General features: G+C 40.8%; 1 protein-coding gene across 1 annotated transcript in view; it reads right to left on the bottom strand.

The window, feature by feature from the left end:
- The window catches only part of sppl3 (signal peptide peptidase 3), a 119,553-nt gene extending 110,264 nt beyond the window's left edge, over positions 1–9,289 (bottom strand). The window contains exon 1 of the mRNA XM_048611378.1: positions 9,203–9,289. The gene's annotated coding sequence lies outside the window, so the exon portion shown is untranslated. The remainder of the gene's footprint in view (positions 1–9,202) is intronic.
- Positions 9,290–17,704: the final 8,415 nt, after the last annotated feature.

The raw sequence follows: 17,704 nt of genomic DNA on the forward strand, positions 1-17,704 counted from the left end.
AGCATCTGCAATGACTGTAAGCCAAATGTAAAATCTCCTAGTAACTGGAAGACCTGTTTTTGGCAAGTCAGTACATATTCTACACCGCCAATCCTAGCAATTCTTAGCAGCTTTACAGCCAATCTTAAAAGTTAAGCTTTTAAAACAAGAACTACAAAGAAACAACTTCGAAACAGCCTTGTGGAGATGCTCAGAATTTTGGTCAACCATTAGTTAGACTTCAATTATCTATTAGTTCTCAAAATAGGATAGTCCTTCCCCAGTGCAAATCTTTCATTGAATACTTATTTGGATTCCATCAGGCCAAAATGATACTAATTACACGGCAACAGCTTCCATGCACATGATCTTTTTCGTAACTAAATCCTACAAGCAATAAAGAATTTCAGTACACTGAACTGGCTGTAATCCAGCAAGGGAACATCATACTTTAACCACAAACCAGCTGACAGTAAACAAGTACCAATAATTGATCAGCAACAATCCATCAAGTAGACTGAAATTCCCACCTATTTTATTTTTGTTAAGATTTAACCTTTTTTTGCTGTAATATCTTCACATAATTCAGTACCTATTTTATTTGGTAATAGCTCGGAATATGTTAACTATATTAAAGGAGCTACAGAAATGAAAGTAGTTGTTATTCTGATCTTTATCATTAGCTTGCCTAATTGACTTTTGAAGAATCTGATAGAAATAAAAGATTTGTCATTCACAGAATTTTCACAAACACTCGAAGCCTCAAAGCACCCAACAGCAAATAAAGTACTTAAGTGCAGTCCCTGTTTTAATGTAAGAAATGCAGGAGCCAATTTACCACATAAATATGACATCTGCCAGATAATCTATTTTTAGGAAAATAATCCAATGCTGGAAAAAACCCATCACTTAAATCTTTAAAAACAGCACAAACATGCAGCGGACAAAGGAAGTTTAAAGATAGGAAGATTTATTTTAACAGGAAGATCTTTATCCCCACCATGATTTTCAAATAAATAACATGAAACAACTTATAACAAGTCATAGAACGGATCCAAGATCAGAGACAGCCGTCACCCTTTGCGCCCACCAAATGACACCACCAGATCAACCATTCTCTTTGCCCTATCCATCTGAAGTCAGTTTAAATTGCTGTTTCTTTAAAATGAAAAATAGCTTAAACACTTGTGCCTGTTTATTCATCCAACACCAATATGATAAATTCCAATTCACGCTATCTGGCATGTATTTACATGGCAGAACCTTGGAATCAATGTGGCAAACATAAATGAAACCTAAACAACCTGGAAAAGCCACTCCAAGGAATATTATGAAAGGGGATCCAAGTGACTTAATAACTAGCAAAATTTCCAAAATGCAGTGTGAGCATAAGCCTATAAAACACCGGGGCAGCAATAGATCTTTCGGCCAATTGAGTCCGCTTTGCCATTTAACGTCATCATGACTGATCTGACAATCCTCATCTCCACCTTCTTACCTTACCTTACCCCATAATCCTCAATCCCCATACTGATCAAAAATCAGTACATCTCAGCCTTGCATATATTTAGCAACCCAGCCTTATAACCTTCAGAGGTAAAAAAATTCCAAAGATTTACTACCCTCAGAGGATGGATTCTTCCTTATCGTGGTCTTAAATGGGTAGCCCCTTTCTCAGAGATTGTGTTCACTGATCCTAGATTATTCCATAAGGGAGAAACGAACACTCAGCTTCAACCCTGACAAGACCCAAACAAACATGACAATGTTAATAAAAACTGAAAGAACTGCAGATGCTGTATATCAGGAACAACAAAGTTGCTGGAAAAGCTCAGAACGAGAAAGGATCACCGGACCCAAAATGTTAACTGTTTTTTTTCTTCACAGATGCTGCCAGACCTATTGAGCATTTCCAGCAACTTTTCTTTTTGTTCCTTTTAAGAAAATCCCTCCATACCCAGGATCAACTGAGTGAACCCTCTCTGAACGTCTCTAATGCCAGCACATCTTTCCTTAGATTAAGGGGCCAAAACGCTTCACAATATTCTAGAAGAAGTCTAACTAGTGCCTTGTATAGTTTTAGCCAGACTTCCTTGTTTTAGTACTCCATTCATTGAAATAAAGGCCAGTCTAGTTGGTCTTCCCTTTTACTTGCTGAAATTGCAAGCTACTTTTTTTGTTGTGATTTACACTCAAGGACCCACAAATTCCTCTGTGCTGCAGCGTTCTGCAGTCCTTGTCCATTTAAATAATATGTGGCTCCCCTAATTCTTCCAGCTAAAGTTCACATTTCCCCCCATATTTTATTGGCCAAGTTTTGCTGACCTACTTATCTGTTGACTGTCATCCTCACCCACTTGCCTTTCCACTTACTTTTGTGTCATCTGCAAATCTGGCAGCACACTGCCTCATTTAAGTTAAAGTTAATAACATACATTGCAAATAATAGTGGCCTCAGCACCGATTCCCACGGCATTCCACTGGTTACAGGTTTCATCCCAAAAAATACCCCACATCCAAATTTTGGCTAACTAATAGGAAACAAATCTTTTCTCCATGTTAATATACCAACACCGCCCCACCACCCGACCCCAAACAGCTTGGATTCATTAAGTAGCCAAACGTGTGGTACTTCATCAAATACCTTCTGGAAATTCAAATATATTACATCTACAGGTGCCCCTTTATCTATCCTGATTGTTATCTCCTCTCAGAATTTCAATAAATTTGTTGGGCACGATTTCCTTTAGATGACTTTGATTGATCATTTTGCATATTTCTAAATGCTCTGCTATTAAATCCTTTACAATGAAATTGAACATTTTCCCTATATAACAGTGTTAGCTTAACATTTGCTAAATTACACCCATAGTATTCTGTTTTTTTCCTCCCATCCGCTCCTTTTTGAATAAGGGTGTTACACTGTCGGTTTTCTAATCCTCTGGGACTTCTCCAGAATCCAAAGCTTATCAGAAGATTACTACCAATGCATCTAATACTTCTGTAGCTACTCTCTTTAATATTCCAAGATGTAATCCATCAGGTCCAGGCAACATATCGGGCTTTAGCCCCTTTAGTTTCCCTACTACTTTCTGTCTAGTTAGGCACTGCATTTATTTCTTCTTCTCATCCCCATCCCCTTTTACTCTTCAATTATTTAGTGTTTTTGGCATTCTTAATGCCCTGTACCATGAAGACTGATGCAAAATATTTATTCAATTCTGCTGCTATCTCCTAGTTTCCCATTATTTCCCAAGCTTTATTCTACAAGATGCCTCTCCCTTCCTTTTTATATATTAAAAGAATTGTTTGCTCATCGTTTTGATATCACTTGCTAGTTTACTCTCAAAGTTTATGTTCTCGCTTTTCATTAATTTTCATTCATCTTTTTAAAGCTTTCCCATCCTTTGGTTTAACACTAATCGTTACCACACAGTGTTTTTACTTGTAATTTAACATTTCTTTGGTTAATCCCCTTCCAGAGTCACAGGGATGTACAGCGTGGAAAAAGACCCTATGGTCCAACTCATCCATGACAACCAGATATCCTATATAAATTTAGTCCCATATATTGGCATTTAGCACATATCCCTCTAAACCCTTCCTATTCATATACCCATCCAGATGCCTTTCAAATGTTATTTTACCAGCCCCCACCACTTCCTCTGGCAGCTCATTCCATACACACATGACCTCTGTGTCAAAACGATGCCCCTTAGGTCTCTTAAATCTTTCCCCTCTCACCTTAAACCTATACCCTCTAGTTTTGGATGCCCACACCGCAGGGAAAATACTTTGTCTATATATCTTGGGTACGCCCCTCATGATTTTAAAAACTTCTAAAAGGTCACCCCTCAGCCTCCAACACTCCAGGGAAAACAGTCCCAGCCTATTCAGCCTCTCCCAATAGCTCAAACCTTGGCAACATCCTTGTAAATCTTTTCTGAACCCTTTCAAGTTTTACAACATCCTTCCTATAGCAGGGAGACCAGAACTGAATGCAGTATTCCAATAGTGGCCTAACCAATATCCTGTGCAGCTGCAGCATGACCTCCCTACACATACTCAATGCATTGACCAATAAAGGCAAGCATACCAACCACCTTCTTCACTATCCTGTCTACCTGCAACTCCACTTTCAAAGAACTATGAACCTGCACCCCAAAGTCTCTTTGTTCAGCAACACTCCCTGGGACCTTACCATTAAGTGTATAAGTCCTGCTCGGATTTGCCTTTCCAAAATGCAGCTGCTCACATTTATCTAAATTAAACTCCACCTGCCACTCCTCGTATGGGGACACCTCTTATTCAGTTATATTTAAATAACAAATCATTAGATAATATATATTTTAATAAGCTGGATCTGCTGCTTTCCTTACCTATTCTAACTATTGTTAATATACCTAATGAAACGGATACAAAATTCAACATTGGCTAAATACATCTTCAATAAAAATGCTGAACAAGACTGTGCTTGACAAAGATTCCAGATACTAAGGAAAAAGGCATTAAATCTTTGATTTACCACTTTTACATCAAATTACTTACCTGCTTGAGGTAAAATGTTTTTGATTAAAAAACTTCTGAAATAAGTAAGGAAAAAGGCTATTATGGATCAATGATGGAAGATGGAGTAGAATATATATACATATACACAGGGCGGCATGGTGGGTCAGTGGTTAGTACTGCTGTCTCACAGCACCAGGGACCCGGGTTCGATTCCACCCTCAGCCGACTGTTTGTGTGGAGTTTGCACATTCTCCCCGTGTTTGCGTGGGTTTCCTCCCACAGTCCAAAGACATGCAGGCTAGGTGGATTGGCCGTGCTAAATTGCCCGTAGTGTTCAGGGATGTGTGGATTAGGTGGGTAATAGTGGGATGGTTCTGGGTGGGATGCTCTGAGGGTCGGTGTGGACTTGTTGGGCCGAAGGGCCTGTTTCCACAGTGTAGAGATTCTATGATCTATTGCATCATGCAAGACGTCCTACAGCATTTCAAAGCTGTATCATAGCTTGTGCCCTGCTATAAATCCATCTTTGAATCCTCTTCTCACAGGATTGCATTTTTGTTAAGAGTTCTGAATTATTTTCTTAAACAAGGGAATCACGAAGAAAAGACAAAAGGATGAGATGACCAGCCAAAAAAAAAAGCAAATGTATTAGCCCAAATTGCCTTTTGTGGATAATTCTCTCATTTTCTACATCAATTGAGTTCAATGGAATTTGAAGTAACAAATGTGAGCAGAATTCAAACAAAGGGATGGACATGAAATAAGAAAGTTAGTTACTAAGACTGAAATGAAAAAAACAAAACAAAAGGCAGCTCACTTTTAACACTTCCACGGGGAGGCGAAGGCCTAGTGATATCATTCAGGTTGCAGACTTGCTCGCTGAGCCGGTGTGTTTGATTACAGACATTTTGTCACCCTGCTAGGTAACATAGTCAGTGCGCCTCCAGTGAAGCACTGGAGTTCTGTCCCGCTTGTTATTTATATGCCTTGGTTTACAGGGGTGGGTTGGCATTACTTCCGCTTCCCTTTTTCAGTGGTGTTTGTATGTTGGGTCCGGTTCAATTTGTTTGTTGGTGGACAAATAACAAGCGGGACAGAACACCAATGCTTCACCGGAGACGCACTGACGACGTTACCTAGCAGGGTGATGAAACGTCCACAATCAAACACACCGGCTCAGCAAGCAAGTCTACAACTTCATCTACAACCCGAGCTACAAATCTTCCCAAAAACTTTAAGTGAAATTATCACTAGGCTATCAGTCCAAGAACTCGGCTAATGTTCTGGGATCCCAGGTTCAAATCCCATTACAGCAGAGATAGTGGAATCCAAATTCCAATTTAAAAAAATCTGGAATTAAGAATCTACTGATGACTATGAAACCATTGATTTTTGGAAAATCCCATCTGGTTCACCAATATCCTTCAGGCAGGCCATTTGACCCTCTAGTCACACTGACCCTCCGAAGAGCTTTCCATTCACACTCACCTACCTACCTTCTCCCTGTAACCATTTCCCTTGGCTATAAAAACACATCCATGGACACTATGGGGCAATTTAACTTGGCCAATCCACCTAACTTGCACATCTTTGGACTGTGGGAGGAAACTGGAGCATCCAGAGAAAACCCATGCAAATGCAGGGAGAACGTGCAAACTCCACACAGGCAGTTGCTGGAGGGCGGAATTGAACACGGGTCCCTGGTGCTGTGAGGCAGCAGAGCTAACCACCGAGTCACCGTCTCTTGGCTTCAGGTTAAACGCAGGCAAAGAACCTTCCTGATTACCACATATCATCCTCCCTCGGCTGATGAATTGGTACTCTTCTGTGTTAAGCAACACTTGGAGGAAGCACCGAGGATGGTAAGGGCACAAAATACACTCTGGGTGGGGTTTTCAATATCCACCACCAACAGTGCTACTGATCGAGCTAGTTGAGTTCTAAAGGACACAGCTGCTAGTCTGGGTTTGCAGCAGGTGGTGAGGGAACCAAGAGGGAAAACATACTTGACCTCATCGTTACCAATCTACCAGCTGCAGATGCATCTGTCCACGATGGTATTGGTGAGAGTGATCACCGCACAGCCTTTGTGGAGACAAAGTCCCACTTTCACATCAAAGGTAATTCTCATCGTGTTGTGTGGCATTATCACGCTAAATGGGACAAACTTCAAACATTTCTAGCAACACAAAACTAGGCATCCGTGAGATGCTGTGGGCCATGAGAAGCAGAACTGTACTCTGGCTTATCCCATACCCAACCACTACTATCAAGTCAGGGGATCAATCCTGGTTCAATGGAGGGCACAGGAGGACATTCAAGGAGCAGCGCCAAGCATACCTGAAGATGAGGTGTCAACCTGGTGAAGCTACCAAACAGGACCACGTGCATGCCAAACAGCACAAGCAGCAAGTAATAGACAGAGCTAAGCGATCCCACAACCAATGGATCAGATCTAAGCTCTGCAATCCTTCTAAATCCAGTCATTAAATGGTGGTGGACAATAAAACAATGCACTTGAGTGGAAGGCTCCACAAATATCCCTATCCTCAAGATGGAGGAGCCCAGCATTTCAGTGCTGAAGATAAAGCGGAAGCATTCACAACAACCTCCAGCAAGAAGTACTGAGTGGATGAACCATCTCGACTTCCTCCAGTGGTCCCCAGCATTTCAGATACCAGTCCAGCCAATTCGATTCACCCCATGCAATATCAAGAAACGATTGAAAACACTGGATACTGCAAAGGCTATGGGCCCTGACAACATTATGGCAATAATACTGAAGAAGTCTGCTCCGAGAACTTCCCATCCCCTAGCCAAGCTGTTCCAGTATAGTTAGTTACTGGCATCTACCCGACAATGCGGAAAAGTGCCCAGGTACATAAAAAGCAGGACAAATTCAACCCAATCAATTACTGCCCCATCAGTCTACACTCAATTATCAGTAAAGTGATGAAAGCTATCAATAGTGCTATCAAGCAGCACCTGCTCAGCAATGTCGACTTTGGGTTCCACCAGTGCCACTCAGCTCCTCACCTCAATACAGGCTTGGTTCAAACATGCAGAAAGAGAGGTGAAGACCAGAGATGAAGTGAGAACAACAGAATGCGGCATCAAGAAGCCTTAGCAAAACTAGAATCAATGGGAATCAGGAAGCACACTCTCCGCTGGAGTCATACCTGGCACATAGGAAGATGGCTGTGGTTGTAGAAGATCAGTTATCTCAGCTCCAGGACATCTCTGCAGGAATTCCTCAGGCTAGTGCCCTAGATCCAAACATCTTCAGCTGTTTCATCAATGACCTTCCCTCCATCATAAGGTCAGAGGTGGGGATGTTCACTGCGCAATGTTTAGCAACATTCATGATTCCTCAGATACTGAAGCAGTCCATGTTCAAATGCAACGAGATCTGGACAATATCCAGGCTTACCCTGACAAGTGGCAAACAACATTCACACCACACAAATGCCAGACTCTGGCCATCACCAATAAGAGACAATCTAACCACCACCCCTCGACATGTAGTGTTACTGCCACTGAATCCCCCACTATCACCCTCCTGGGGGTTACCATCGACCAGAAATTCAACTGGAGTTGCCATGTAAACACAGTGGCTACAAGAGCAGGTCAGAGGCTTGGAATCCTGTGGTGAGTAACTCACTTCCTGTCATCATCAACAAGGCTCAAGTCAGGAGGTGTGATGGAATACTCCCCACTTGCCTGGACGGGTGCAGTTCCAAAAACACAAAAAGCTTGACATCATCCAGGACAAAGCAGCCCACTTGATTAGAACTACATCCACAAGCATCCACTTCCTCCACTACCAACAATCAGTCACAGCAGTGTGTACTATCTACACAATGCGCCCAGAAATTCAACAAGGATTCTCACAGTATCTTCTAAATCCATCATTACTTCCATCTAGAAGGACATGGGAACACTAACACTACCACCTCCAAGTTCCCTCCAAGGGACTCTCCACCCTAATTTGGAAAATATAATCGCCATTCCTTCACTGTCACAGGAATTCCCTCCCTAATGGCATTGTGGGCAACCCACAGCAGGTAGACTGCAGCAGTTTAAGAAGGTAGCGCACCACCATCTTTTCAAGGGCAATTAGAGACGAGCAATAAATGCTGGCCAGCTGGCGATGCCCACATCCCACAAAATGAATAATTTTTTTTAAACAAGTTGCAAAGAATTTTCGATCACCCACAACAATGAATTTCAAGTGCTCTTATTTTCCCTAAGTTCTTTTTGGCATTCTACTTCATTCTCTTCAGGTTTCCATCAGTTAATTCCTGTTAGAATAATTTTATACGGCTATGAAGAACACAAACAAATCTAGTTTGAATAATTCTCCAATTTATGTACTTCTTAGTGTAGACGATGTACGCTTATCCTCAAATTAATATCTTCTTCCTCAAAATCACTGAACTGCGGCTGCATTTGCATTCCTTTTTTTAAAAAACCTCGAAATAATGGACTGAGAAGGTGCAGGAATCACTGACCTCCAACTTCTCTGGGCCCTTTTCTCAGCCGGTTGGCATTCTGCTTCTCACATCTTACAATTTCCGTCCAAACATGAATTTCCAAAAGACACGACCATCAGCATCTGTCTCGCAGCTGTATACGTCGATGATCTTCATCCACAATAGTTACCAAACAATTCCTACATTAAGTACATCTCCGCTACCAAAGTAAATACACATACCTGAAGCTTCCATAGACAATAAGTAGAATCGAGATGAGGAAGGTAGAAACCTGACTGGAATCCACAAGGGAATAGGCCCTTTAGGAAGAAATGGAAAAATTTTGATTACTACACATAGAGAATACATCATTCAACATTTTAAAAATAATTTTTCAAAATATTTTGCTTTCATGTATCAGCAAGTTTCTGCAGGGGCCAGCTCAATTATCAGGTTCCAGGTCCAATTTCTAGTTTGTGCAATGTTAGCTGATGGGTAGCAGTCAGTAAAATAATGCAGATACGGCTCAGCAATCTTACTGACCTTTGTTAGAAATGCAATTTTATATGGTCAGCAGGTCTACACTGTGACATTGCTGCAATTGAACAGCTCAGAGATTTATTGTCAAGGCCAGGCATGATTAATACAATTAATACAATTACCAACATTGGCGTCAGCCCTGATTCAATGGCAGCGCACTCACTTCCAAGTTGAATTCAGAAGCTGAATTCAAGCCCCACTCAATAGATTTCAGTACACATTCCAGGTTTATGAATGCATAGTAAACTGGGTTCATCCTCTCAGGTGGATGCAAAAGATGCCAGGCGAGTTCTCTGGATCTCCTGGCCAACACTAACCCCTCAAACAACACGACTAAAAACAGGCAAGCTGGTAATTTCTCTCAATGCTTTGTGCAAGACTTTTCTGTTGTGAAAATTGAAAGTCACATATAACTATTTTAAAAATCAGCACATTTCAGAAGTGCCACACCAGCTGTGAAACAACTGCATTTCATTATGAACACATGACAGAAAAACTTTTAAAATGCCATATTAAAGGTATTTTTATTATGCGAACTGTTCAACTGACTAGGCAGAATAGAGTTTTAATCATACTACACAAACAGTTGTGAAACAGCAAAAGTAAAGACAATTCTGTAATCTGACCAATAATCAACCTGGGAATTGTACAAGTATTCAACAGAAATGAAAGCATGAACTCGCATTTATTTAATCTTTAACGAAGTTAAACATCCAGTGATATTTCATTGAAGTGTTATCAAAAAAAAAGTTTAGTACAAAACCAAATAAGCAGCTTTTAGGACAAGTGACCCAAAGCCTGGTCAAAAAAATAATTTTTAAAAGAGCGTCCTAATACAGCAGAGAGAGAGAGGTGGAGGTGCCAACAGGGCAAGAGATTAAAGGAGAGAATGCTAGAGTTTAGGGTCCAGGTAAGAAAATGGCACAGCCACGAATGTAGGAGTGCTTAAAGTCTGGGATGCATAAGAGGACTGGGGGACTACAGAGTAGTGAGGATTGTAGTGCTGGAGAGAGGAGACGAAAACAAAGGTTTTTTTTAAATTGAGGAAATGTTTGAAATAGAATGCAGGGGAACAAACACAAGGCTGGTTGATGAACAGGACTGGTGAGAATTTGGACAATTGACTTGAAATTTTAAAAGAAGTATGCTCTCTCTAAAATTTGTTTTAAGGCAATTGGCTTATGTTTGTTTTATTTGAAAGTAAAAGCACTTATGCTCCTCAACTGTCTTTTAATATCCTCCCATTCCGAAGGCACTCACTTCTGTCAGCGGTATATTTCTTTAGCTAATACCAGCATATATTTTTGGTCTACGAGTATTACTTTTGATCTATAGGTATCAAGAGAAAGGGCTTACAGGCTATTTAAATGACTGAAAGCAACACAGCTGAGGAAAGGTCATGCTCTCTTCCAATAGCTATGCGCACACAAACACTCCAGCTACTGGAGAATGATTAGCATCAGGAACCCAAACTCCATTGCCAAGGTCAATTGATAAAAGCCCCAACTGCAGACATGATTATCATCTGTGTTATGGAAAAAGTTGTTCATTTTGATTTAATTAAATATACCACTAAATATGCTTTGCCAAAGTCAAAGAGTTAAATTTACTTGCATTGGGACCAAGGATGAAGTTCTATTAATTTATTTCTAAAGATTTAAAACAGGCCATTTATAGGTTTTCAGAGCCTATAACTTGGTGAGGGTGGCTTTTGAAACCACTTCTATTTGTTTCCTAATAGCTGTACTGCAATTGTTGATAGAGAATGCTGTTAAGCTTTTTAAGACAAGGCTGTTGCTATCTTGGACAGTTTAATGCAAATGTTTTGTTGGTTACCACTAAGTTAACAATGATCAAAAATGAAACTATTTTTCTTTCCAAGCTTTGGTTTTCCCCTACTATTTAAATTATTGATTTGAAACCAGAAGAGTCGCAGGTGACAGTTGTAGTGAAAAGGTACCTGCTTCCTAATTTTAACTCCTACAGAATTTTGTTCTCAACCTTTGAAATGGATTATTTTTGACAAAGTAAGTAGTCTAGTATAGGTAAAAGGGGTGCATCTGTATTTTGTGCTGGAAATGCTGTGCACACACTGATTTTATGTCAACTCTCTCTAAACTTACAGCAGTGTAAAGATAATCTGAGCATTCTGCACGAATAATCAGTTTCAGGGATAAATATATTTTGCAGTGGAGAAACTGTGGCTAAATATCAAATCCACAAGAGTTAAAAAAATCTGGTTCTGCCTTGTGAAACCAGTATACTTTCAGATGTGGTAAATCTAGGTATACATACCTGCCTTGGCATGTCGCTCTTTTATCAGTTTTGATTTCCTGAAATCTAGTCTCCACATACGACGATACAGTTAAAAGCAGGATTAAACTACTTGGCCCCTCGATCTCCATCCATTATTCAATTAGATCACAACTGATCTAATTACAATATATTCCTGCCTACCCGTATAACCTTCCATCCCCTTGCTTACGAAAAATCTGTGTGGTCTCTGGATTCAACATCTTCAAAAAAATTCTCCTCATTTGTGTTTTAAAAGGAGTGACCCATTATTTTAAAACAATGATCTAGTTGTAGATCAATCTTGTCTATTAAAATCATTAGTACAGAAGAGGCCCTTTGGCCCATCGAGTCTGGACCGCCAAAACTATGCTAAATCTACACTAGTCTCACTTCCTGCACTACAGCCATAGCTTGAATGTTAGGACATTTTTAAAAGAAAATACTTGGATGAGCATTAGAAATGTTGTGAAGTTACCTACCTCAACTGTTCCCCGCCCAGCCAGTGCATTCCAGATCCCCACCATCCTCTGGGTGAAAAACCTTCTCCTCAAATCCCCTCTAAACCTCCTGCTTTCCACCTTAAAAGTGTACTCCTTTGTTACTGACCCTTCAACTAAAAAGAACAACTGTTTTCTATCCACCCTATCCATGCCACAAAGAAAACAATTCGAGTTTACCTAACATCTCTTCATAGCCAAAAATGCTCCAATCCAGGCAGCGTCCTGGTGAATCTACTCTGCACCTCACCAGTGCAATCACATCCTAAACAGCAGTGAGCAGAAGTTCACGAAGTACTCCAGCTGTAGCCTAACCAAAGTTTTCGCAGCTGCAAAAATAACCTCCCTGCTCTTATAATCTATGCCTCGGCTGATAAAGATGAGTGCCCAGTTTGTCTTAAATGTCCTACTAATCCCCTGTAAGAATTTGAGGGCAATTACCTGAAGATCCCTTGGCTTCTCCAAGCTTCCTAATGTTCTCCCATTCATTGAGCAGTAGGTGGCCGAAGGACCAGAAGGTGGCTCATAGGGACTATCGTAGGTGGCCAAGACACATGAAAGTAGGTCTGAAATTTGCTTGAGACCAGATCAGCCAATCACGGGTCATTTCTCACCTCCATTTGCTGATGGACACAATGAGCAAATTGACAATTATGGAAGAGAACTGGCCATAGGATGTAAGGGTGCAAAAATATCTTTAATTTCCTCCCATCTTATTTTTAGCCACACCCTCACCCACCTCTGCAGGCTCGGTTCCTTAAAAAGGAGCACGAGATGATGGCAGAGATTAGGGAAGCCAAGATGCATCTACCTGCCTGTTTGTTGAGCAAGTGCAGTCGGAGTGTTAAACAGCCCTTGGACAGGAAGTGTACCCTCATAGCTATCTCAAAGTTGACAAGATGTTCAAACTGCCCTGGTACAGGGGAAGGAGGGAATAAGCCAGAGAGCAAGTCATAAGAGAGTCTGTGCGCGCTAAAGTGAATGAGCACACGCGCGCACGGTGGTGGGGGGGGGGTGGGGAAGAGCGGGAGATGGAAAGGACGGTAGTCTATGTAGGAGTAAGCCTGTGAGGGAGTGTGCAGGTAACGATCTGCCTGTCACCCTCCGCCGATTGATGGCCATCCATGCCGTCTCTGATTGCACTTTATAAACTGCAGGGTGACCATGTCTAAAAATGTGCTATCTATGCAAATCTCAGTCTCGTAGATGCACTGGTGTTCCTCCAGCCAATGCTCAAGCTCCAAAACCCGGCGTTCAAGCTGATCAAATCAGCATCACTTCCCACATATGTGGTCACCCAGGTTGTCAGGAGCAAAGATTCCACACGTATTGCAGGTGATGAAACTTATAGGACAGTGCCTTCCTGTCATACCTAGTGTTAAGTTTTAAACTTGCATTCAGTTTACATTCCTTCCCTTACCCTACTTTGGCTAACTCTCATTACTTTATTGTAATGGTACTGACTTTCACTTATTTCTGGCGCTTAAAATACACTTTTCTAATTTTTAGTAATTTACAGATAGCTCCTAACAGTAGCTTTTCTTTAAAAAAAAACAGCCAACAAATGTAAAGATTTTTTGCAGCGTTACTTATTTTTTCAAAGAAGAACTGACTACAAGACACTCTTCCTTACTGCTTCACTGCAATGCTGATTACAGGACACACTTCTTGGATTGCTTCACTGCAATGCCAATTCAAGGACATCCCTTGCAGACTTTTGTCCCATAAGAAACATCCTTTCCACATGCATACTGTCAAATCCCCTCACAATCAAGTTGCCTCTTACTCTAAAGTCCTGTGGTACAAGCCCAACCTTCATAAAACCAGGTATTAATGGAGTAAATGCTCACCGTCTTGCTGCGGGTGGGGTACAATGGTCTCTGAACTGGATGAACAAACAAAAACGTCACATTTTTGTTATGTTGAATAATAAAGTATCTTTGCATTGTGCATAATCTAAATTTTATAATAGAAAAGATGTCATTATGTTTTGCTTGCAGCACAAGAACAGGCCACATGGTCCAACGGCTCCAAGTTAGTGTTCATGTTCCACAGAATTCTGTTTTTACCTTCTTTTTAATCTTATCAACATGTCTTTGAATTCATTTGACTATTTTCTCTTAAATGCAACCAAGCCAGTCACCTCAACTACTTTTTGTACAGATTTGATTTCCTCAGTCAAGGAAGGATATATTTGCTTTGAAAGCAATAGAGAAAGGGTAACTAGGCTGATTCCCGAGATGGAGAGGTTTAAATAGGAGGAAAAGTTAAGCAATTTAGATCTATACTCATTGGAGTTTAGAAGAGTAAGGTTCTCTCATTGAAGCACAAAATTCTGAGGGACTTGACAGAATCAATATTTCCTTTCATGAGGGAATCTAGAACTAGGCAGCACACAGTTTAAAGTAAAGTGTCTCCCATTTAAAATGGAGATGATGGGAGTTTCTGCTCTCAGAGGGACATGACTTTTTGGAATTCTTTCCCAAAAGGTAGCCGTGGAGACTAGATGATTGAATTTGCTCATGGCAGAATTGGACAGATTTTTGATTGACAAGGGAGTCAATGGCACGCAGGCAATGAAAGTGGCCTTGAGGTCACAATCCAATCAATCAATCACCATTTTAGTGAATGGCAGAGTAGGCTCAATGGGATGCAATGATCTACTACTGCTCCTAGTTCTTCTGATCTTGTTTCATATTCTAATAACTCTGTGGATAAAGAAAAGAGTCTCAATTCAATTTACTGAACTCCCATTTATGGCACAAAAGTTCTGATCCCACTTGCAAGTGGAACTATCAATGTATTTGCGCTAATGCTTTTCCCTACTGGGGCACTATTACAAGCCTAGAAAATTGTCACAATTCTTGGTGAGAACTGAGACACAGCAGGGGCAAGGGAGAAGACTGGAGAGCAGGGGCTTTGTATGGGATGATGGAGGTCTAAGTCCAAACAGCCAATGCTCTCTCAGAGCTCAGAAACAAATCTAAGATCACGACTCCATTTTGGGAGGACCTAATTTACACCAGTAAACCCCAAGTCTACCAAATTTCTCTTTCCTTGACGGAGTCCCAGTTTGTGCAAACCTTTCCTGTTTGCATCACCAACATTTGCTCCATGCCCCGTAGTTTCATAGTTACACAGCAATCCTGAATGTGCTGTACAGGGACCAATCGGCGACAAACATCCATGCCCTTTACAATGTAAGCACGTGCTGCTGTGCCAATACAAACAAGAATGAACAATACAATAAATATCGTTCTTGTAAATTTATTCTGTACCTTGTTTAGAGCATTCAGAGTCAGAGTCATACAGCACAGAAACAGAGCCTGCGGTCCAACCAGCCTGTGCCAGCCATAATCCCAAACTAGTCCCACTTGCCTATACTTGGTCCATATCCTTCCAAACATTTCTTATTCATGTACTTATCAAAAATGTGTCAAATGCTGTAACTGTACCCACATCCACTACTTCCTCTAGAAGTTCATTCCACACATGAAGCACTGTGTAAAAAATGAAGTGCCCCTCAAGTCTTTTTTTTAAATCTTTCTCCTATCACCTTAAAAATATGCCCCTAGTATTGAAACCTCACAGCCCAAGGCTTAAGATCAGATACGTTCACTCAAAGTGTGGTGTAACCAGTACTCTATAAAATGTTTAACATAACTTTCTATCCCTCTAGAAACAAATCCAAGCGCTTTTTTTTTTGAAAAGAAAGAAAGAACTGATCTAATGAACCTGGGCTATGACTATTTGGGCTATGACTATTAAACATTTCTCCATCTGCAGCAAGAGATGTCTCTGCTCCTCTACCCCAGTTGGACACCTTTTCAAAGGAATATGATCTCCTTACACATTGGTAGAATATCACTTCACATTTATGTTGCTGCTTCTACAAACCTGTACTGTTTTTTTTCGTATTTTGTCACAGTCCTCCACTGCTTTAACCTTTTTTTCCTTAAAATTCACTCACGGAATGTGGGAGTCTCTGGTTTTTACTGCCCATCCCCAAGTGCCCAGAGGGCAGGTAAGAATCAATCACGTTGCTGAGTCTGGAGTCATATGTAGGTCAGACCAGATAAAATGACAGATTTCCTTCCTTAAAAAGGACATTAGTGAACCAGATGGGATTTTCCCCAACAATAGACAACGGTTTCATGGTCATCATTAGACCAGAAGAAAGATTACCCAGGACCCTAGAATATTAGTTGATTTTCTGGGATTAATAGTCCAGCAATAATACCACAAGGCTTTCGTCTCCCCAAATGAACTGCAGACCACCAACTTGGTGTCTTCAGCAAATTGAAACTGTAGTTTTGAATCTCCATTTACCTAGATGGTAGACACCAGTGGTCCAAGCATTAAACCATGTGGAACACATGCCAGTCTGAGTAACTATCTATAGCTCCTACTCTTGTACATCCAAAGGCAAGCTCACCATTCAAAAGATGAAATTGGGGTGAAAAAAAAAAGTCAAAATTGGAAAAGTCTATTAGCGGTAACAATTCAATTTGTTCCTAGCAGTTACCATAATTATACCACATGCATACCATTTTGTTTTGTAGTAATGGCTTACAACTACTGCACTTGAAGTGTTCCTCATTCATACATAAGATGACCAAGCAAAACCCGTCCAAGCTCTGCACAGAAGCAGTATTGTTTGTCTGACCATATTGCACAGAAATGCTACTAGACCTTAAAAGGTGAAGTCCAAGCTTCATTCTTGCAAAGGAACTTAAAGCAAGCATGTGCTAGAATCAAAATCCCCTGTCTGCTGCAAGTGAATAATTAACACTAGCATATAGTTTTATGAAGGAACCAAAATACAAGGATACTACAACACTGGTACACTTTCTGGAAGGGTTTAAACATTCTGACCCCAAGGTTGAAATGCTATACCAAGTTAGAAATTGAATTTGGGCCAGAACTCAATTTAATGGTTTAGTAAATAGATGTTACTTTTTTTTTCCCCCATTCATTTGTTGATGTGGTCACCACTGGCTGGTCAGCATTTATTGCCCATCCCTAGTTGCCCCTGATAAGGTGGTGGCGAGCTGTCTTCTGAACTGCTGCAATCCCATGTGCTGCAGGTAGTCCCACAAAGCCCCTTAGGGAGGAATTCTGTTCCACCACAAACTTTTTTTCCCATGTTGTACTCAAGCTGGGATCAGAGAATTGAGAGTTCAAGTCCCACACTAGAGACTGTAACAAAACCTAAGCGGACGGTCCAGGGAATTGGACTGAAGGGTCTCTTTCCGCACTGTATGACTATAACTGAATGATCTATTCCTATACTACGACATTATAGTGGAGTGCTAAAAGGAGTGCTACACTAGTTGGAAATGCTGTTGTAAGATGTTAAACACAGGCCTCCATCTACTCTTTCATTCAAACACAAGTGAGCTCAGAGCATTG

This window comes from Rhincodon typus, chromosome 24 (assembly GCF_021869965.1).
Source record: "Rhincodon typus isolate 14 chromosome 24, sRhiTyp1.1, whole genome shotgun sequence".
Taxonomy (NCBI): domain Eukaryota; kingdom Metazoa; phylum Chordata; class Chondrichthyes; order Orectolobiformes; family Rhincodontidae; genus Rhincodon; species Rhincodon typus.